This window comes from Delphinapterus leucas, chromosome 1, assembly GCF_059928025.1.
Source record: "Delphinapterus leucas isolate spDelLeu-1000000601 "Yukka" chromosome 1, BTC_Dleu_Yukka2, whole genome shotgun sequence".
In the NCBI taxonomy this organism is placed as follows: domain Eukaryota; kingdom Metazoa; phylum Chordata; class Mammalia; order Artiodactyla; family Monodontidae; genus Delphinapterus; species Delphinapterus leucas.
The window spans coordinates 98,011,894-98,035,467 of record NC_143129.1 but is presented as its reverse complement, the minus strand read 5'-3'; the positions used below and the strand labels follow the sequence as shown (position 1 = coordinate 98,035,467).

Below are 23,574 nucleotides of genomic sequence, written 5' to 3'. Positions count from 1 at the left end.
ATATTTGTGAAGATGTGGAGAAAATGGAACACTAGTAGACTGTTGGTGGGAATGTAAAATGGTACAGCCACTATGCAATACAATATGGAGGTTCCTCAAAAACTAAAAATGGAACTACTATATAATTCAGCAATTCCATTCCTGGGTATATATATCTGCAGAAAATGAAAACACTGATTTGAAAAGATGCATGCACCCCAATGTTCATAGCAGCATTATTTACAATAACCAAAATATGGAAGCAACCTAAGTGTCCATCATGGATGAATAAGAAAATGTGAGATATATATATGTAATACCTGGAGAGTATTATGCTTAGTGAAATGAGTCAGAGAATGACAAATACTGTATGTTATCAATTGTATGTGGAATCTAAAAAATAAAACAAATGAATATAAGCAAACTGAAACAGACTCACAGATATAGAGAACAAAGTAATGGTTACCAGTGGGTAGAGTGAAGTGAGGAGGGACAAAATATGGGTAGGATATTATGAAGTACAAAATGCTATGATCAGCATGGGAGTTTTGACCTGCTCCATTTCTGACCTTGGCCTGTTCACCCCTCTTTAAGGCAACCTTGTGGTCCCCCACTCCCGGGAGGTCACCATATTGATGCCAAACTTTGTGCAGACACCTGATAGGCATAGTACACTACAGCCCAGAACTCCTGGGTTCAAGCAATCCTCCTGCCTCAGCCTCCCGAGTAGGTGGGATTACAGGCTCAGGCCACCACACCCAGTGATACAAAATACTATGAATAAAATAAATAAGCTGCAAGGATATATTGTACAGCACAAGGAATATAGACAATATTTTGTAATAACTTTAAATGGAGTATAATCTATAAAAATTTTGAATCACTCTGTTTTATACCTGAAACTAATATAATATTGTAAATCAACCATACTTCAATTTTTATAAAGCCTCTTAAGATTTTAGGGCCAAACCAAAAGATCTAGGTAATTAGCACATAGTTGTTCTATCAGAGGTTTTGTTTTCCCTTCAAAAACTGGAACGCACTGTTTACAATATTGTACTAGTACCCCAAATAAATTGTGCATTTTTTGGTTTTCTTTTTTTTTTAACTTTTAAAGTTTTGTTTTTTGTTTGTTTGTTTGGGGTTTTTTTGGTAGTACGTTATCTGCACAGTGAGCTGACTTGTAGATTGTAAAACTCTGTGGCCTACAACTGACAATAGATGCTGTAAATATCAGACTTCAGTTGAGCAATATTGCAATTTGTTTGGTGAGGCCTTATGTCCTGTGAAGCAAAGAACTGTAACAAAGCCAAAATATCAATTTTGCAATGCTCTCAAGTTTCTAAGGACACCGGCAAGTCATCTACATTTTGAACACTTATAGATCCCCTTGGTGGGACAAATTTCTCTGCGTTCTCCTGTAAGTAACTAGAAAAACATGTAGGAAAGTCCTGAAACCCTTGAGGAATACTTTGACATAATACTGGACTCTGTCATAAGTAAAAGTAAACTATAATATAGATCCTTCCTCTAGAAGAACAGAAAGAAAGAGACAGAGAAAAATCAGAACATTGATAAATTACAGAGAAATACTTTGCAGACAGTGTTACCCAAGTCAGTAGTGAGGTTGCAGAGTTGGGAACTACACAGATTAATGGTAAGATTTTGTACAATTCTGTATAGTGGTTAATCATCTTTATCAAATTTACCTTACTCTTTTATTGGAAATACAGCATTATAGATGAGTTTCCTATTTAAATTTTTCTTTATTTTTTATTCCTGTATTATAATTTTATTTCTTTTAACTGAGATATTGAAAAAGGATATTATTTTACATATAACCATGGATTATTCTTTTGGTAAACTATTTTTATTGTTGTATATCTCAAATTAAATGAGTCTCATCATTCACTGGGACCCAAAGTGATGCATTGATTTGTTCAGATCAGAGTGCTTTTCAAGCAAGGTGTTAGTGCCACTCTGTCATACCACAAAGCAGTGTAACTTGGGGTGCTTTTCCAGGATGGTATGAGATTGCCACTTTCTGTCATAACCTTTTACTTTCAGAAGGTACATAGTTAATTAATGCAAATGCCTTTTTCCCAAGGAGCCCCACAGGCTTTCTCTCCAAAGTACAGGATATAGTAGCCTTTAAGTTATGTAGTAAGTCTGTCTCCAATTAGATTTACAAGAAGATCAAGAGAAAGTAAGAACAGATGTTTCTCAGCAAGAAGACCTAGCTGTATGGTAAAAGCAGGGGAGAAGGGAGAAGTAGAAGGCTGACCTGAAATACCAGCAGCTTGTATTGATCCATCACCAAATGGAAAGAGAAATTTCTGAGGAAATTCCAGAATAAGTAGCACCAATATCACCAGTTCCCACCTCCGAGGTTCCCTAAATCTGTCCATTTTAAGACACTGTCATTCTCTGACTTTCTGGGCTTTCCTGATTTTCCTGTTATTGCAGTTCCTGCATCCCCCAGAGTCTCTTTCTATAACCCCTTTTCCAATGTGCTGGCTTTTTGCAATAAGGACATACAGTCTCCTTTCTTCCTTTCTTCCTTTTATAGGTTGGCCAGAATAAGAATTATTCCCATTAATAATGAGTTTTAACTAAGAAGCCAACATTGCACTCTTTAATTTCTTTTCTTTTTTGTTTTTTTCTCTAGATTGTCCCAAAACGGTATAGCTGCTATTAAAATTTGAGTAACAGTCTGTTCTTGCCATCCTACCACCTTTTTCTTAACTTGAGTTTAGAGAGTTGGTGATAGAGCCAGACAAAAGTTGCTAAGGACTAGAGTGTAGATTTGATCTGTCCCCGTATCCCTGCCAATGAATTCTGAGAAAGTTTCAACAGTCTGCTGATGGAAATCAATGGAGAACTCACCTGTCTTCTGGGTTCGTGGCTGCAATTCCTTCCAGCTCATCTTTAGTGGAGAGGCTTCAGATACCACCTTTAGCAATCCCTCCTGATGAATCTCTTAAGTCCCTCAGTTCTTCAATAGTTGTGCGAGGTGGTGGAAAGTCAGCTTCCCTTGGCTACCATACTCTTTGATGTGGTGATCTTCCAGACCCCAGTGTGCTTGCTCCATCAAATGCAAAGCCTCTGGTTGCAGAATTTCATGCAGTAACCAGTGTATACCCCCATTTATGGGGCAGTAAGCTGAAAGCATGCTGCAGAGTACTTTTGCAGATTTCTGGGGCACAGGGAAAAGAAACCTTTAAAAAAGTAATGTCAGTTGGTGAGAAAGGCATGTGGCGTATACCCCAGTGGCCTGGCTAGCTTCTCAGTGGCATTAGCTTCACTGGTGATCCAAGTAGGAAGAGCTGATCTTCCTTACACTGAGACAAGAGAAATATAAACTATATAGTAATGTGGTTCCCTTTCCTGCATTGATGTTTGTCAGTTGAACACCTTACCTCATTTGTTTGCCCTCTTTGAAGAAACTAGTGTATCTTCTCCCCATCCTGCTGCCTTCATATGTGGCAGTCCTTTGTTCATGTTTTCAAAGATTTCCAGATTATGTGTCTTTACCATGTCTGCTTTCCTAACTTCCTGGTGAGTAGATGATAAGGGACTCTTGGAGGTGGAATCTGGTCTAGGCTAAGAGACCCATAAATGTGTCATCAAAGAGAGAAGGTAATTCATTACTGGTTAAAGATATTATGCTCTCGTCTATCTTTGAGAGGAAATCAAACAATGAAGGGAACTACCCATCTAAAAGATGATCGTCTCCCCCTTCCCTTCACTGGTCAGTTTGAAGCAGGGAGGAATAAAGACAAGCAGGGAAAATAGAGGCAGCAGGGACAGCAGAGAAGTTCTCCATAGACCTTTCACTATAAATATTGGGATTATCATGTGAAAATTTAGAATACAAGCTTCATGAAGATAAATAAGAATTGTACTTCTAGGTGAATAAAATAGTGCTTGAATAGTCAGAAAATTTAATAAATATTAAAATATATTTAAAATAAGTATTAATATCATATCTATGCAAAATAGAACTAAAACTTGGAAGTTGGTCATCCTTACCCAAGAAGAAGCAATCAGTTGGCCTGTTGTATTCAATTTATTCCTTTTTCCCATAGAATAGTCATTAAAAAATGAACTTTATTGAAAAAACTTCAGTATCTTCTACTTTGAAAGGAAGCTATCTTCTTTTGCATCTATCACAAAGGATTCTGATTTGTGTTGGGAGAAATTGTTTTGAAATATAGCCTAAGTTGTATTGTAAAGTTAAAGAATAGTGTTTTTCAGCTCAGAACATAAAGTGAAATTAAACAGTGATTTTTTCCATGATTCCTTTTTGTTTGGCAATACTTTATAAGTTTAAAATGTGATAGAGATGAATGGGAAATATATATGTTTATTATAAAACTTTTCTGAAAGAAATAAAATTGTACAACCTTTACAGCAAAATGAAATTTATTTTAATTACAGTTGCAACAAATTACACTCTATTTTGTTCACTGGAAATAGGAAGCTAAGGGAACATAGCTTACAGTTTTCAAACCACAGTCTAGGGTTCCTTGTTTCGACAGCCAAAGGAATTATAAAAGGAATAAAAATGAAAATACTATATAATGCAACATTAATTTTTGCTTGAACCCAAACCATAAGAAATTTCCAAATCAAATCAGATCACTTGACCATAATATTGGGTCCCAAAATGTTGCTGACAAAGTGAGGAATCCTTCCTAGACTACACAGTGCATATGATCTCTAAGTTGGTTTGACTACGAATATGGCTTTCATATGTTCAAACCAAAAGATCTTTTATCAGAGGATGAATGGCCAAACATTTATCGGTTTCAAAAACAGTACTGTTTAAATTTTTCAGAAATAATCTATATATTTGGAGCTACTGTGGTGTACTCCTCAGTTAAAATCAAAAGCAAAATCATCCAATATCACTTATCAAATACCTTACTTTTACCTCAGGAGAAATAATTAAAGGTAGTTTATTTGTTATAAAATAAAATTAAGCAAAATCTTAATTCTAATACTAAACACAGTTCCTATGCTTATCTATACAAAGGCCTTAGATATAAAGATATCAAGTGAGACAATGGTGGTGCATAAACTATTAAAATAAAAAGACTTTTAGGGGGACTTTGGTGGTGGTGGTAGTGGTGGTTAAGGATCCGCCTGCCAGTGCAGGGGACATGGATTTGAGCCCTGGTCCAGGAAGATCCCACATGCTGTGGAGCAACTAAGCCCTGCACCACAACTAATGAGCCTGAGCTCTAGAGCCTGCAAGCTACAACTACTGAGCTCGCGTGCTGCATCTACTGAAGCCCTCACGCCTAAAGCCCATGCTCCACAAGAGAAGCCACCGCAGTGAGAAGCCCATGCACCACAGTGCACAGTAGCCCCCACTCGCCACAACTAGAGAAAGCCCATGCACAGCAACAAAGACCCAACACAGCCAAAAATAAATAAATAAATAAATATTTTAAAAAGGGGCTTCCCTGGTGGCGCAGTGGTTGAGAGTCCGCCTGCCGATGCAGGGGACACGGGTTCGTGCCCCGGTCCGGGAAGATCCCACATACCGCGGAGCGGCTAAGCCTGTGAGCCATGGCCGCTGGGCCTGTGCGTCCGGAGCCTGTGCTCCGCAAGGGGAGAGGCCACAACAGTGAGAGGCCCATGTACCGCAAAAAAAAAGAATAAAGACTTTCAGGAAATACCTTCCTGAATCAGTGCAAAAGGGTCAACATTTATTGAAGATCTGCTATATGCCAGCCTGTATTCTAAATGTTCACAAGAAAATTCGAAAGTCTTTAGGGAAAAATGTGATTCTTTTCTAACATAGTAATTGTCCATGTTAGTCAGAATGGCATTTGAGCAGAATCATGCTTTTACAGTGTTGTACACTTTTCCTCTTTCACTCATTTGTCTTAGTACACGGTCTTTCTTATGGTAAGTATACCAACTAATAATACTAGTAAAAGTAATTTACTGTATACATGTAAAACTCTATCTTAAAGGGTTTATTACTCAACAAGTTTTCATCATATTAGAATGAATCATACAAATTAGCTAACTATAAATCATCTTTTGTTAATAAAATGCCTAAATTATTTAACAAGTTGGGTAAGGGGTAAGCCAAGATTGGCAAACTGATCTACTTTAATTATTGAAGACAGTGTCCCCTGTATGAAATTCAGATTTCATTGTACTGAATTTTACAATTAATAATACATAATGCTAAAGAAACCACACACTATTCTTTTCTACTAAATAAGGAGTCTGTTTTAATGAGTGAGATCTCTGGTTTTATGCTGAGAGGTTTTTTGTTTGGTTATTATTTTGCTGTTTGATTGTTTTTTCTCCTTATTTAAATATTTAATGAAAGTTTTATCCAGCTTGTGCTCTAAGGCTTTAAAACAAAGAGCATAATTTAAAATATCTAATAAGTAAATAAATGTCAGAATACTGAAAAAATAGGGGATATGCAAAATATATTAAAAGCATTGTATTAATAATAGAATAACAAATTCTACTTTTCTCTTGAGATGATTAAGTGTAAGAAATGAGATTTAGTAAGGTATAAAATCTTTTAAAACCTTGTCTGTGAAGTACTAATTTTTGTATGGCTATCTGTTGCAATGTCTTGTGCATAGTAGTTATTTAAAAATGATCAGTGATATAAAACGGGTCCTGCTAAAGATGCCTTCAGTAAATTACCAAATATCTCTTTAACATTTTCCACGTGTCATTGTTGTTTGTACTGAATCAAGAGGAATTTTTAATAGTAGGTAGGGCAGTCAAAAGTACTTTTATTATAAATAAGAGGTTTTAAAATTTTATTAATACCCATATATGTGCTTACAACTAAATAAGTATTATTGTGGCCATTCTACAAAGTGTAATAAAATATTATAATAGAATGATAAAGATTTGACTGTTGGCAGTATTCAAAAGCATTTAGGAAGAGTACATCGAGAAAGTGTATAAAAAAGGTTATGTTTAAAAGAAAACATTTGCTACTTTAGACATAACTCTTAAGTGAGAGGGAGTTGAAGATTGCATTATTATTGTATATATATATCTTTAGCCTGAGAGTGAGAAGGAAGAAAAAACAATCAGAGATTAAGTATAGAAATGCACATATTGAAATGAGAGTCCCACATAGCTTGTGAGAATTTTAAAAAGTGGTCACTAAAACTGAAGAGGAACTGGAGCCAGGCTATTAATGTCTCCTTGCCTATGAATTTTATATTTGAGAAAAACTTGGGGAAACTCAACATATAAAGAAATCAAAGCTTATAACAGCAAATTTCTCTGAACTTAGTTTCCAACACTCTGGTTGACAATGGTTCTATTCTGTTGTAATGGTGTTCAGTCCACTAAGATGGGATTGGTTAGTCAACATAAAAATATTCAAAAACTCACTGAAGTCACTGAAGATTAGACTATTAGAGACTATCTTAGAAGTTAAAATTTTAGTCCCTGGCGTATTTTCTTTAATTCTCTTTATGTATTTAGTATATACCCAAATAACTACTACAATATGATTGTTAATTGTACGTTTTCCAGTCCATTCTCAAACCCAGAGAGGTATTTTGAACAGCTCGCTCTGCAACAGGTAGCACTGTCACTAGGTATTATTATCTAATTCTGCAGCAGAAGCGCTAGATTGATACCCAAATGCCATGACTGAACAATGATACTCTGTAAGGTGTTAACTAATGATTTTTAGTCACAAACTATTTACTTATTGATTATGTTTTTAGAATTAGACTAACGCTATGGATACTCTCTTCAAAAAATTAATTTAAAAAATATATATAAAGAGAATTTTTCATATAATCTCAGAAACTGCCTAGAAACATTCAATTCCATTCATAGATCTGCTGTTAGAATCCATGCAGATTAAAAATTGCTGTTCCATTTCAAAGGGAAGAAATGGAGTTTTCTTACCTACATTTATGTACATAACCCCTAGACCAGTGTTATTTCATGTGGGCTCTGTTAAATAAATAATATGATCTAAAAAACTCCCAGTAATTGTATTTATAAATTCATGCATACAATTCTGTACTGAAATATTATATATATTATAGGATAGCTGTATATAAAATCAAAATTTTAAATTATGATATAAATAAAATATAAATATAATTTAAATATTTTATTATGTGAATGAATACTTTTTTAAATATTTAAGGTATTTTTACTGTACACTGAACATCCCTGTTATAGGAAACAAATATTGCAACTTATACATTTTAAATGTTTCTAATTATTTGAAACATATTTTACAGCATTTAGTTTAAAACCTTTGTATATGCTTATGATTTCTGTGAATTTTTATCATAGAAACCACATATTATTTGCTTTTAAAACTAAATTTTCTTCCTTCTTTAGTTAATCAAAGTTAATTCGTTATCCAGGAAGATGTTCATTTGGGAAACTTATAGTTGAAAGACCATTGTGGAAGGACTGAATTCCTGAATTTTGGTTGAATAAAGCTTTCTAGATCCATCTTCTTTCACAAATACAATACAAACTGCTAATTTTATAAATTTAAGTGCAGTTGAGTTCAGCAAATGTTTTTAAAGTATTTTCTTGATGCTTTTGCAGTGTTGAAAACATAGAGGTGGATATGATATGGTTCCTACAAATAAGGGTCTTTTGGTCTAGTGGCAGAACAACTTCTATGTTTTACTTTTTATGTTTTTTGGACAAATGGATCAGTAGATAAGACATTATTGTTTATGCATCTCTTTTTATGATCTGTCCTCTCTGAACCACATTCATTTGAACTCCACCAAATACCTAGTAATTGGTTAGAAATCCTCTGTCTAAATAATCCAAGCCCTATCTCCCTTGCTAGAGCAAGACATATTACAGTGAAGCTCCATAGTTAGAATTTAAATTCAGCCTTACATTGTGTGGACATAAGTCATAAAAATTTTCACTAGTCTTAGTCCTGCCCTCTCTTAAAAATTCAAGTCAGTTCAGTTTTGCCATATGACAGTCTTTTAAACAGTTTAAGACTTAACTGTCTCCATTTATTCTTTATTTTTTAAATTAGCTTCAAAATCTTAACTAGCTATTCTTACCTTCAAATTATTTTATATGATGCGTTTTGAGATCTCAGGACTCCTCAAAAAGTATCTTCCCTTATTCCTAATTCTAGTTCTAAATATTTGAGAAATAAAACAGATTAAATAAGGAAGCAAAAATGTCTCCTTTATTACTAATAGAGGTAAGTCAGAAAACATAGCTTACCTTAAGAATCAAATTCATCCATTGGCTGAACTCAGGTGAAATGACCCCAACAAACTTTGGCAGAGCAAATCTAGGGGAGGCCAATGAACAGTGTTGGTCAACGCAATGTCAAATGAGACAAAAACTATAAAGTGTTTGAAACTAAAATGAGAATATACTACATGTGTTCTGTCATATCTTCAGTATTCATGAAAATGTTATTGTTCACTCTTTCCACTACCTTCCCCACAACCTTCCTGTAACATCCAAGATGAATCTTGGGAAAACTTTGAGAGAGGTTGAAATTGGGGGACTGACTAGTAAGAATATGTTGAGAAATATGTTCTGAAAAGTGAGTAAAGGTTTTCGCCATAATGACTCTAATAGTAGTATATGCTGAGAACTTCATTACGTAATTCAAGAGTTCAATTAAGTGAGACATAAGCAGTAGGGATTCGAAGACAATGCCAGCTAAACAGACGAGCTGTGCTAGTTGAAAGCCTTTTAGAAAAGGGGAATAGAGGAACCGTGTATGCTGACATTTCCATCTGTGTATCTGAACACATGTGCATCTCTTGGAACTAATACAATAACCCATTAATTTACTAGCTAGTATGTAACAAAGCCAAAGACATAGCCAGGAATAGCTGTCTGTCTTCAAAAATAGTGTATTGATATATGTAGTCACTGTATTATACTGACATGTCATCTACATGGACAATAACTTTAAAATATCATATTAAGAAAAGCTTGCTGTATGTAGACCCTGTTTATAGGCAATGCTCATAAAATTATACATTTACACATTTATCCTTACTAACATTTATCTTTACTAACATCCCTACCTAGCATGTAATGATAATACATGTTGGTAAGAAAGCTGGCCCTTGGGAGTAAGCCCAGATTTATTAATTCTAGTTTGGTCATAAACCATGTCATCTTGCATGAGAATGCTAAGTTCCTCAAAGTTCATAGTCATGTTGTAAGAGTTGACTGTTATAAGTTATATAAAGCATGTTTAGCACAATGCCTGGTTAGCACACAGTATATGTGAAATATTAGATTGAAAGCTTTAGATGGTTATGATAATGAAATCAAGGTAAAGTGAACATTGGAAATTAGAGTGTAATCTGCTAGGATCTTATTTTATTGCCCTCAATCTCTTATAATACACTGTACACTCAAAATTTTAAATGACTATAAAACAATAAGTCACATGGATTATATTACATAATGTTAATAAAAACCAAGAAAAAAGAAAAACTCAGTTTTTGGTTTTCTGAAAATACACAAGTATTTTTTTGAAGTACACCAAATAAAATGGAGCCTAACAAAAAAGTCATATTATTATTAATACTATGACAGAATTTCAATATAAATACAAATACACTATAGGGCTTCCCTGGTGGCGCAGTGGTTGAGAGTCCGCCTGCCAATGCAGGGGACACGGGTTCGTGCCCCAGTCCGGGAAGATCCCACATGCCGCTGAGCCTGCGCGTCCGGAGCCTGTGCTCCGCAACGGGAGAGGCCACAACAGTGAGAGGGCCGCGTACCGCAAAAAAAAAAAAAAATATATATATATATATATATATATATACTATATTATAAACTAAATAGATATAGTTAGCATTGTTTTTATATCCTACCAGAAATAAATTTATGATTGTAAGATGAAATAAGAAAATAAAAGCCATAGAAGTTGGCAGAAAATATTTGCATATACTTCTCAAATCTTTTATTGACAGCACTTTGGAATCCAGCTGTTATTATAATCTGTAAAAAATCAACTTTGCTTTCCCATATAAACTAATTTCCAAAAGAGATGTCCATATATCATGCTACTACACCTCTGAAAAAAATCGGATTATAAACCTACCAACAGCTAAGCAAAAGTTTATGATGTTTATTTCCCCTTCGCTTAACTGCTGTAGATGTGAAAACTACATAAAGCCTATATACTTAAAGCCTATTCAAATTGAAAATAAATTGTAGTTCTGAATCCACATTACCTGCAAATGTAATTGTGTTATCTACAATATCAGAAAAAACTTCATATTGAAAATGGCATCTCTTTTAAGAATGATGTGTATATGTGTGTGCATGTATGTCTGTGGTTTTATATTTGGAATGGAAAAAGATTAATAACAATGTATTAATATATGGCTTCCCCATTTAAGCTTTCTCTCACAATTTATGAACATAACCCAATTATTTCCTACACACAGACCTTTATTACAATCAGTCATTTGCCATGTTTCTTGACTTCATGCTGTGAACATGAACAAAGCAAAATTTCTAGCAACCGTATCTGATAAAATAATGTCAGAAAATGCTTTCAAGTTTTGTTTTTTTTTTTTTTTTTTGCGGTACGTGGGCCTCTCACTGTTGTGGCCTCTCCCGTTGCGGAGCGCAGGCTCCGGATGCACAGGCTCAGTGGCCATGGCTCACGGGCCCAGCCGCTCTGCAGCATGTGGGATCCTCCCAGACCGGGGCACGAACCCGTGTCCCCAGCATCGGCAGGCGGACTCTCAACCACTGCGCCACAAGGGAAGCCCAGCTTTCAAGTATTTTTTCTCTACAGAAACAGCCCATTGGCATCACACTTCATATTAACCTCTATAATACCTGAGAAGAGCTTTAATTTCTCATTTTTCACCCCAATGCATTTATATAACCCTTGGCTAAGTAATCTGAGGAAGTTTTAATCCAGCTCTGATTAGTAAAGACCACTGTAAAACTGTTATCATCAGCATGTTAGTCCTAGTTATCAGAATAAAATGTTGCTGATAACAGGCCATTGTTTTCATCCCCTTTTGGTTACCCAGCTAACTCCAACTTCCTTTCCATTTACATAACATTATCATAAAGAGGCAAACAGTCATACTCCATCCTTCATTCTGGATTTGTTACCACTCTTGTTTTTTACTCATAATCCCAGAAATGCCTAAGAGAATATATATATATATATATATTTATCCGAATATGTGTACGCATGAGTATAAGTGTGTATATGCCTTTTTTCAAAAAAAACACTAGCTACCTAAGACAGGCTTTCAATGTTTCTGCTTCCCTTTATCAGTAATATATTTTCCCCTGGGAATTTCACCATTCTTAACATTATCTTTTCTTTGGCACTACATCACCGTTGACATATGTGATTCCCTGTTCCTATGTTCCACATTTAATACAGAATGCATATTGTTCACATCACAGTCATTGGTTCATCCATCTTTTCCTTTGGTCTTTCATACTCAGAAAGTTCTCCTTTTGTACTACTTTGTCTGAATTCAGTACTTATAACATGAAGCTTTAGAAACATGCACTAAAAATAAGGATAGGTAATTAGATTCTGTCCTTGAGAAATAGTCTTTACAGTGTTAGACATATTAATATTTATTGGATATATTTCAGTATGATTTTATCCTATTTATTTAAGCAGTTTTAAAAAAGCAAACCAATTTGGCTATAGTGGTAGAGAGGTATTTCTTTAGAAAATGGCTTTTGGTCTTTTTTTCTTCAGAGATATGAAATGACTATTAACATATATTCATATTGGATTTATTTTAACTATTCCTATGGTGCTCAAGTTTGGAGTATCAGGTACTCTGTTGAAAAATACCACTTCCTGGCACAAAAAATTTATTCCAAAGCTGGAGCTTCTATTTATGCATAAAACCTCTCTAATTTGCTCTTCCTTGTCTGCTTCACAGAAATTGCTACATCTACTCCACAACTCTGGATCTGTGTCACACAGCTTGACTTTTTCCCAGTCTGAGGTCTCTCAAATGACCCACTGATCTCCGGATATTGCCACCACAGGCAAAGGTTATAGTATCTTGATTCATGCTGTTGGGGAGGTGTGTGTGTGTGTGTGTGTGTGTGTAAGGATGTGCATGAGGAGATTTTAAAATATATTCATAGCATCACTAGTATTTGCAAATAACTAAGTCAGACACATACTTACTGGCTGTTACTATCATAAGGATCAGGTTAATCTCAGAACTAAACTAACTGGAGTTACTGGAGTAATCATCTGTCTTTTCAATACTTTTACATTTGGATGTCCTTCAGAGTTCTAACTTTTGCCCTTATCTGTTATCAGTCTAAATATGCTTTCTTAGTGATCTTATCCCACTAGGTTCACAGGTAAAAAAATGTCATTTGTGATATTGGTTTACAAATCATTCCCTCCTAACTGTATTACTGAATGTCACGTGATAAAAAAGCTAACTTTAATTAAGTAATCGCTGTATTCTAGCGCTGTCCTAAGAACCTTTCATATTTTTACTAATTTGTCCCTCAAAGGAAATACATGAGGGAGGTACTGTTTTTATACCCTTTAGAGAGGGAAATTTGGGCACGCATGTTATGTATAGGTAACCTGCTAAAATTCTCAATCCCTTTTAACCTACATTTAATTTGAAATGTTTCAGAAACAGTGTATTAAATCAAACAAATACCTTAAAAGTACAGTGGAACGCTGGCATGAGATAAGTTTCTGTATAAGTGTGTTCCAATGTTTATATTATATGAATGACCCTTTACTTCTTCAACATATTACACAGACAAATTGAACAAAAGCATAAATTTGAAACCAGAGATATTTCCATAATCAGAGGTAGAGAAGTCATGTGTATCCCAGGTATGATTCATTTGATATATGTTCTTAGTGAGACAAAATTTAGATAGTAATTTTCATTTTTAATTCCTCCACCCAGAGATAACACTGATACTAACTTGCTTTGTATCTTTTCACTCTATTTTAACATATATTCCTATGTATATGTATTAACATATATACATATAAAAACATACATCATATTTAATAGCTGCATAGTATTCCATGGTAGAGATACACTCTGGTATATTGTTATTTAGATTTGGATCTGTATCAGTTAGCTTTAGGTGAATAACAAATACACCACAAGTTAGTGACTTAAAAAATGTCTATTTATTATTTTGCATAGATCTATAAGTAAGTCAGATGTTTCTGCTGATTTGGGCCAGAATTGACTCACGTTGGGTAGGCTTGCACATGTGTGGTGACCAGACTGGCAGATTGGTTGGCTCTGGACTGGCTGACCTAAAATAGCCTCAGCTGAAGAAAAATGAAGCTTTGTTCCATGTGATCTCTAGTCCTTCAAGACTACCTAGCTTGCTCTCATAGTTGTGACAAAGATCTGAGAGAGTGATCTCAAGCAAGTGTTCAAGGAGAAAGAGGATCAAGAGTGATAGTAGAAACATACAGTTGCTTTCTTGGACATGTACTTCCATGAAATTTGCTGCTGTCCCATTGGTAAAAGTAAGTCAAATATATGAGCACAGACTTAGTACAGGGGTATATGAAATATTGAAGACATTGAGAAAATAAATTTACACAAAGATTTTTTATTATTTCAAATGTTTTTTTCTAAAATACACAATACAACAGAGAACATCCTTTAGCTAATCTTTTTATATTTATAGTTTGATAAAATAATTTTACTTTTAGCTCTGGAAGATCCAGTGCTGAATATATTTTGTATAATATATTGAGTTTGTCAAATCACAAATGACAAAGTCTAACAGCTGTGGAATGGACTTTAAAACAAAACAAAACAACAAACAAAAATAACCCAATGTTGCTTGCTCTGAATCATGAGATGTTAAGATGTTGAAAAGTACTATGAAAAGGATATGTTTTTTTTTTTTACCTGTGGCCACAGGACACTGAAAAACAGCTTCAGAAACATTAAGAATCAATGATGTGTGAAATGTTGACATTTTCAGTATTTTGGTTCATACTGCTACATTGTTTGGAAGATGATTGCCTTCAGGATAGAATCCCCATCACTTTATGTCAAACTTGAAAAATATTAAGTACAACACTAGATATCGTTCTTACAAAATATACACAATGGCCGAGTCAGGCAATCAGCTCCTCTGAGCTTAAAAATGGTTGACCCCACCCTACCAAGAATTCTAACAGCTGTGTATTCATATTCATATTATATTTGAGAACCTATAAGAAAATTTGTTCATGAGGGCATGAATGAGTAAAATTATCCAAGCACTGATGGCTCAATGTGTATAACCTTTACTTTTTTCATTAAATCTATTTCTGGAATACTGATAGAAACACTGGCTGTAGATTACCTTTCACTTTCCATGGGGATGCTTTGTCATGCTACAACCAGAGCAATATGTGTATGATAAATAGGGAAGTATGGTATTGGTGTAGTGGAGGTTTAAAAATCTACTACAAATTAAATTTAATAGAACTACCATATGACCCAGAAATCCCAGTACTGGGCATATACCCTAAGAAAACCATAATTCAAAAAGAGTCATGTACCAAAATGTTCATTGCAGCTCTATTTACAATGGCCAGGACAGGGAAGCAACCTAAGTGTCCATCAACAGATGAATGGATAAAGAAGATGTGGCACATATATACAATGGAATCTTACTCAGCCATAAAAATGAACGAAACTGAGTTATTTGTAGTGAGGTGGGTGGACCTAGAGACTGTCATACAGAGTGAAGTAAGTCAGAAAGAGAAAAACAAATACCGTATGCTAACACATATATATGGAATCTAAAAAAAAAAGAAAATTGTCAGAAGAACCTAGGGGCAAGACGGGAATAAAGTTGCAGGCCTACTAGAGAATGGACTTGAGGATAAGGGGAGGGGGAAGGGTAAGCTGGGACAGAGTGAGAGAGTGGCATGGACATATATACACTACCAAATGTAAAATAGATAGCTAGTGGGAAGCAGCTTCATAGCACAGGGAGTTCAGCTCGGTGCTTTGTGACCACCTAGAGCAGTGGGATAGGGAAGGTGGGAGGGAGGGAGATGCAAGAGGGAAGAGATATGGTGGCATATGTATATGTATAACTGATTCACTTTGTTATAAAGCAGAAACTGACACACCATTGTAAAGCAATTATACTCAATAAAGATGTTAAAAAACAAAAAAAAGTAAAACAAAAAAAATAAAAAGACTCATGAGTATCTAAATATGAAATTAATTTTTTATATATAAACTAGTTGAAGAAAAACACACAGCCTAAAAGTTGTGAGTTAAATTTTATTTGGACCTTACTGAGGACGATAGTCCAGGAAATAGCCTCTCAGATAGCTCTGAGGAACTGCTCCAAAGAGGTAAGAGAGAAGCCAGGGTATATAGGAGCTTTTTGCTGAAAAAAATTATGTAGTTGAACACCAAAAGATTACTGCTAATGACAAAAAACAGACATCTCAAGTTAATGATTTTAGTGATTTTCTTTGTACAGGAAGATGGAAGAATCTGGGCTCATTGAAATGTTATTCCTTAAATATGCAACTTAATTATCTAGGGCCAGTATCCAAAGAACGTAATGCTTCCCATTTTTCTCTCTCCTTAATTCCCCTCAGGATTGGCAGGCAACATTCTTGTTTACTGGAATGGTAGGCAACATTCCCTGTCCAAAAAAAGTCATAAATAACCCAAAGCAGTGATATTTCTCAGAAGTAGTTGACTCTAAAACAAGGGCTAGAATATGCCATCTCTGCTTAGGGATCATTTGTTCAAGAGAAAGTTTTAGTCAAATTTGTCTCATAGATATGCACTAATAAGAATCCCAACAGTGATATTCAGTTAATCCCATGTTGTTTCCTGCTGACAAAAACAAGACAACAAGCCCAAAATGCTGTTGCTTATGCTAAATTCCATGTCATCAGAGACTTGATTATAGCTCTCCCAGAAACAGAATCTTAAATACATCAGGAATCATCTGATCAGCATTAGTTAGGAAATCTGCCTGATAGATCCCTGCCATCTCCTAAATAACGAATCCACTATTTTTGCCAAGTGTAATCTTGTTTTTGCTCCCTTCTGCCTATAATAGTCTTTCATTTTATATAGTTCTTTGGAGTTCCTTTCTATCTGTAGATTGGATGCTGTCTGATTCATGAATTGTTGAATAGAGCCAGTAGGATCTTTAAAATTTACTCAGTTGAATTTTATTTTTTAACACTTCTTATCATCTAAAGTTTATGTTCCAATTCATAGTTCCAGGACACATTAATTGGACTTCTGACTGTGTCATTTCCATTCCTCAGTGTGTGGTCACAGGTTTGTTTGTTTTTCATCTAAGGCCACTAAATAGCATTTTAAATTACAGAAAAACCATCAGCTTAGTTTATTTCACATATCTTAATTCAATCTCCTATTAGGACATTTCTTATTTTGAGTGCAGAAGTAGAAGAGAGTTGTCATTATCCTTTCCTAAACTTATTTCTTTATGTGCTGTATCTTTAATGGACTTGACTGTATTTTATACTTACCTTGAAAGAGCATCCAAGTTCCTTATACTTTTCTTAAGTTAATCAAAATATTTAGTTTCTAATATTACTAGAGATCAGTTGTTGCCCCCCAAAAACGAATATCCTCATACACATTTTAAAAAAAATAACAACCAAAAAAATCCACAAAAGATAATGGCTAGAGAAAAGACTACTACTTCTCAAACGTCATAATAGTTATGCTAACTTATTAATGAGATGGATGGGCAACCATTATGTATAAAACATTTTGATAAATTCTAAGACATATAAAAGAAAATAACGTGCATGATCCATGCCATTGAGAGGTTATTAATATAATAGCTTCTTATATTGTAATTCCGTAACCAGATCATCCAGTTAATATGGCAAAGTAATGTAGAAGTTGTTTGTAGTTATAGGTTTTAATAAATGATTCATGATAATATTTAGACTAACATTTTAATTAAGCAAATAAATAATTTTTCATATAATTAAAATATAAATATTTGTAATATGTTAAAATATGTATTATGTATATGTTATAGCTATATATACATACACATATATAGTGCATAATAAGAACAAGAGTAGGTTCCTTATCTTTACTGGTCTTCAAAAATATGCACTGTCCAATATATCAGCAACTTGCATGAAGTATCATTAAGTTTATAGAACATCACACGTACTCTATCCTTGATCCTATTTCTTACTTGACTACGAATCACAGTTTTAACTTTTTAAAGGCATTAACACATTCAGCCTAACAATATATGTTTATAACATTCTCAATTTAGCAGTATGCATCTGCATAAAACAAAAAGATCCATACACATTTTAAATACTATTTGGGGTATGGAGCAGTAACCTCTTTACGCAAATCTTTCACATAAAGAAACAATATAGGCTTAGTTTGTTCTTTTCCTAGTACCTTGAAGTGTAAAATTAGGTGTTTGAAGGTCTTCCTTCTTTTTAAACATCAGCATTTACTGTAATAAACTTATCTCTTAGTAACTTCTTTTGCCATATCTCATAAGTTTTGTTATATTGTGTTTTCATTTTTGTTTGCCTCAGGGTATTTTCTAATTTCCTATTGATTTCTTCTTTGGTACAATATCGTTGATCAGTGTGTTGTTTAATTTCCACATATTTGTGAATTTCCAGTTTTCCTTCTGATGTTGATTTCTAGTTTCACTCCATTGTGGTCAGAAAAGATACTTAGTATGATTTCATTCTTAAATTTGTCAAAACTTGTTTCATGACCTAATATGTGATCTATTGTGGATAAAATTCCCTGTGTCCTTGAATGTATATTCTGCTGCTGTTGAGTGGAATGTTTTGTGTTGGCAAAACAGGATATCCACAAAAAAAGAATGAAATGTCTCACATTATACACAAAAATCAACTCAAAATGAAAGAAAGAATTAAATGTAAGATCTGAAACTGTAAAACTCCTGGAAGAACACATAGGGGAAATGTTTCATGACATTGGTCTTGGCAATGATTTCCTGGATATGACGCCAAAAAGCACAGGCTGACCTCAAAAACAAAAATTAGCAAATGGGACTGCATCAAACCCAAAAGCTTTTGCACAGCAAATGAAAACAAGTAATAAAATTAAAAGGCAACCTATAAAATGGAAGAAAATATTTGTAAACCATGTATCTGATAAGGGGTTAATATCCAAAATATACAAGAAAATCCTGTAACTCACTAGCAAAAACACTAAAATCCTGATTACAAATGGGCTAAGAACTTGAATAGAAATTTCTCCAAAGAAGAAGTACTAATGGTGAACAGACACATGAAAAGCTGCTGATGTCACTAATCATCAAGGAAATGAAAATCAAATCACAGGATACCTATCAGGATAGCTGTTATGAAAAAAAACAAAGATAAGTAGTGTTTACAAGGATGTGAAGAAATTGGAACCCTTGCGCACTGTTGGTGGGAGTGTAAAATAGTGCAGATACTTTGGAAAACAGTGTGGCGGTTTCTCAAAAACTTAAATATAGAGCTGTCATATGATCCAGCAATCCCACTTCTGGATATATATATTCAAAAGAATTGCAATCAGGATCTCAAAGAGATATCTGCATTCTCATATTCATTGTAGCACTATTATCAATAACCAAGGTATGGAACAACCTAAATGTCCATTGTCAGATAAATGGATAAATAAAATAAGATACATATATACAATGGAATATTAATTAGCCTTAACAAAAGAGGAAATCTCACCATATGCAACAAAGTGGATGAACATGGAGGACATTATGCTAAGTGAAATAAGCCAGTCACAGAAGAGTAAATACTGCCTGATTCCCCTTATATAAGATATCTAAAACAGTCCAACTCATAGAAGCAGAGAGCAAAGTGGTGGTTGCCAGGGACTGGAGGGAGGGGAAAATGGGTAGTAGTTGTTCAATGGCTATAAATTTTTCAGTTATGCATGATGAGTAAGTTCTAGAGATCCTCTGTTTAACATAGTGCCTATAGTTAATAAAACTATATTGTAGAGATCTGTTAATAGCATATACCATGTTAAGTGTTCTTACCATTATATATTTTTTAAAATCTCCTGCTTTTGCTAATAAAACAACACTTTTATAAATATGTTTAAATACAGTGCTTTCTGTGTAACAGTATGGTCCTAAAAATGGAATGTCAGAGTAAATGTATTTTCAATTTTAATAGTACCAGATTTCTGTCCAAAAATGTTGAAGTAATTGGCCAATCTCCTGGAGTATTTGAGTGCTATGCCTTGTACTTAGTGCTAGAAATTAATTTTCTTTGTAAATATTTTGCTATCTAATGGTCATTAATAATATATCACAGTTAATTTAATTTGAAATCCTAATTATAAGTGAAGTAGATAATATATTTTTGGACTTCACTGGTAAATTATTTCTTCATATATTTTGTTAAAATATAGTATTTTTGAGTATTCTGCTTTTTGGTTTGTAGGAGCTAAACTGCTTGGAAATATGAACTCTCTGTGCCATCTTGTTGCAATATTTTTCCATATTTCTTTTGATTTGGTTTATATTGACTTTTCTCAAAATATTAGGTGGGCCTAATTTTATTTATTTTCAGATGTAAGGGTCAGTGATGTTTATTAAATTAACATGTCTTTTCCGTAAAGTAGAAATGTCCTCATTTGTTTACATTAATTTCTTAGATAAGCGAGTTTTTACATTTTTATAATTATGTTACTATTCAAATGACTAAAATTTTTACAATATTAAGCATTCTCATAGAAAATATTTTACACTTTCCATTTGGTCAAGTTGTGTTTTACATGTTTAACAATACTATGATTTGCCTCACACAACATCTCTACATTCTGATTATGTATATGCCTATATCTTTTATAGCTTTTGTCTCTATTTTCCATAGAATAACTTTACATTTCCTTTTGAAACTGGTTATTATGCATGTATTAAGAGATTATTTTACTATATTTATTTTTTATCATCATCTAAACTATTTGTCAATAACTCTAGGAATTTTATGTTATTGTTTTTATCATAGATAGTGATATCATTCACAAATTATGATGATTTTTCTTTTCCAATAATTCTGCCAGTTATAAACTTTTCCTATTACATTGATTTTAGCTTTCTCCAATAAGGGCTACCAATGTTTGTGATAGCTGGAATGTTTATCCCTCTGGAATTTTGATAGAAATTGCTTCAACATTTTGTTATCTAGCATAAAATTCCCTGTTGATTTTTGGCTAATAGTCTTTAATATATTTATATATTTTCTTTCTGTTCCTATGTTCCACTAGTTTACCTACCCTGTTACAACATTCAGGAAGAAGAGAAGTATATAGAGCTCAATCTTCCAAATTTACATAATTATTAACTAACTTTATATATTCATTTGGTGACTAGAATTCCTAATTTTGCAGCAAGACTGCAAAGTGTAAAAATTAGGTAAAATATGCAATATTGCATCTAGGCCTGGAAAGTTAATAGAAGAGAGCAATAGCACTTGTTAAATAGCAATTGGCCATAAAGCATTGCATTTTTCATGCATTGGAATTACAAGTCCTCTACAAACTAATCAGAGGTAAAGTTCCTTCTGCCTGATTAGATGACCTGTAAGGAGAGTGATGAGTCATTCTTTATCCTGGAGTGCAGTATATATTGAATGTCAGAAACATGAGAGATATTTCTATAATTGCTCTTACTTTTAAATAACTTGTTGAATAAATACATTAGTAAAGAATTTAAGTTTACGCACTTAATTTCTGTAGTTACTGCATTACTTGTAATACTAAATATGTTTATTTTATGTATATACAGAACTAGCTTGTTCAGTGTTTCATAAGTGTGCATCTTTTCCTCTTATCTGATTGTAAACCAGTATAATATCACAGATTTTATATTCAACTTAATGTACTGGACATACTTGTTAAATCATGTTAATTCATTGGATGCTTATCCTAGCAATAGATGAGTGGTAGTTCACAAAGCAAGAAGAAAAAATATTGTTTCTGTCACTGGATATGTTGGTGATTTTTTAAACTCAAAACAGTTTAGCTAAATTATAGAGTTCTCCACTTTCAATGATGGTTCTCGGTTCTCCATTTCACAGCATGAATTTTCCTTGGTTTACTTGAACATAGAACTTACCAATGCAAAAGATATTCATTTGCGTATACACACTCACCAACTTTCAAGTAATACTTGTACTTTGTAAAGTGAGGTAGGTATAGGCTTATTTTCATATACTCACTTATTTGTCTAAAGAGATGACTGCATTGGACAACTGCAAAGTTTTTGTTATGAGAGACAATAGGAAGGATTGAACATAGAGTTCAGTCATAATTGTTGCAGATATTATAATGGACTCACACTGTATGCAAATTTCAAGTTCAGTTTGTTCATGTTGCTGCAGCACACTAGGAAATGTATATAATTCCAAACAATAATCCAATAACGCTGAGTGATGCCACTTAATATCAAGCATTGGCCAAAACTTTTTCAACAGTTATAGATAAGTTTAGTATAGTATATTGTGCCATGTTACTGCTTAGCAACCATAAGAATTAATTCATAGAGGGCTGCCACATGCTATCTTGTACCTGAATTAGGTGCAGCATGCCCCCAAACTGCTTGTTCTCGTAACAGCCTTTAAAAGTTAGTTTAAGCTAAACCTCCCATGCACATATCCACAAAATAATAACCCTACCTTGATGGTGAACCATGTTGAAAATTGTTTATTTTATTTCATCAAATGTAGAAGGGGATCATAAATTCTGTTCAATAAAAGGAGAATGTTAAGAATGTGGATTCACATACCAGGTAGATTTAGTAATGAATTTGACAACTAGAATTACTGTAATAAAAAGAATAGATTTTTATTGGCAGGGCAAGACTCTTGTACTAATCTATAAAACATAAATGCCATTAAAAAATCTTATATTTAATGATATGCATGTAAATTTCCCAAAGAATGTCATCCCCATCCAGGATCTTGCACTATCTGCTAATCAAAAATGTTAACATAAATTAATTGGCTAGAAATCAATACATAAGTAAATAAACAGTAAATAGTAAGTAAATGTGGTGTTTCTAAATAAAAATCTTTGAGCAAGCTGTAATATCTTTGGGAGGACTTAAAAAATGACAGTGATGTTTGACAAGATATAAGTTAATGCAGCAGCAACAATGTTATTTGACTGTGGATTAATAAAGTAATGTTTCCATCTTCTTCCCTCCCAGTGGGTAAAGAATGTAAATGAGGAAGGCATGGCAAAGAAAGAATGAACTATGAGAAAGTATAATGTATCTGGACTGCCCCTAAGGAGGGTTAAGGTTCTTTCTTCTCCTTTCAATGAAGTCTCAGTATTGCCTTTGATATTAAACCACAATAGCCTTTTAGTAAAAATTTTATATTAAATTCTCTCTCTGCTAAGCACTTCTTAAATGACAAAAGCAAATGATAGTATATACTCTCTAGATAGGTGATGTCTTTATTTGTGGTAAAAAAGTAATTTTTGTAATAATGGCTGTCTAGCCACTCTTCACCAAGCTAAAAGCAGAAAAGCTTTACAACGAACCTTATCTTACCGCCTAGTAACT

At 33.7% G+C, this 23,574-nt stretch overlaps 1 pseudogene; it reads right to left on the bottom strand.

Annotated features, from left to right (window-relative positions):
* Window positions 1-461: 461 nt before the first annotated feature.
* On the bottom strand, window positions 462-742 carry LOC149750693 (signal recognition particle RNA; annotated as a pseudogene).
* Between the last annotated feature and the right edge of the window lie 22,832 nt (window positions 743-23,574).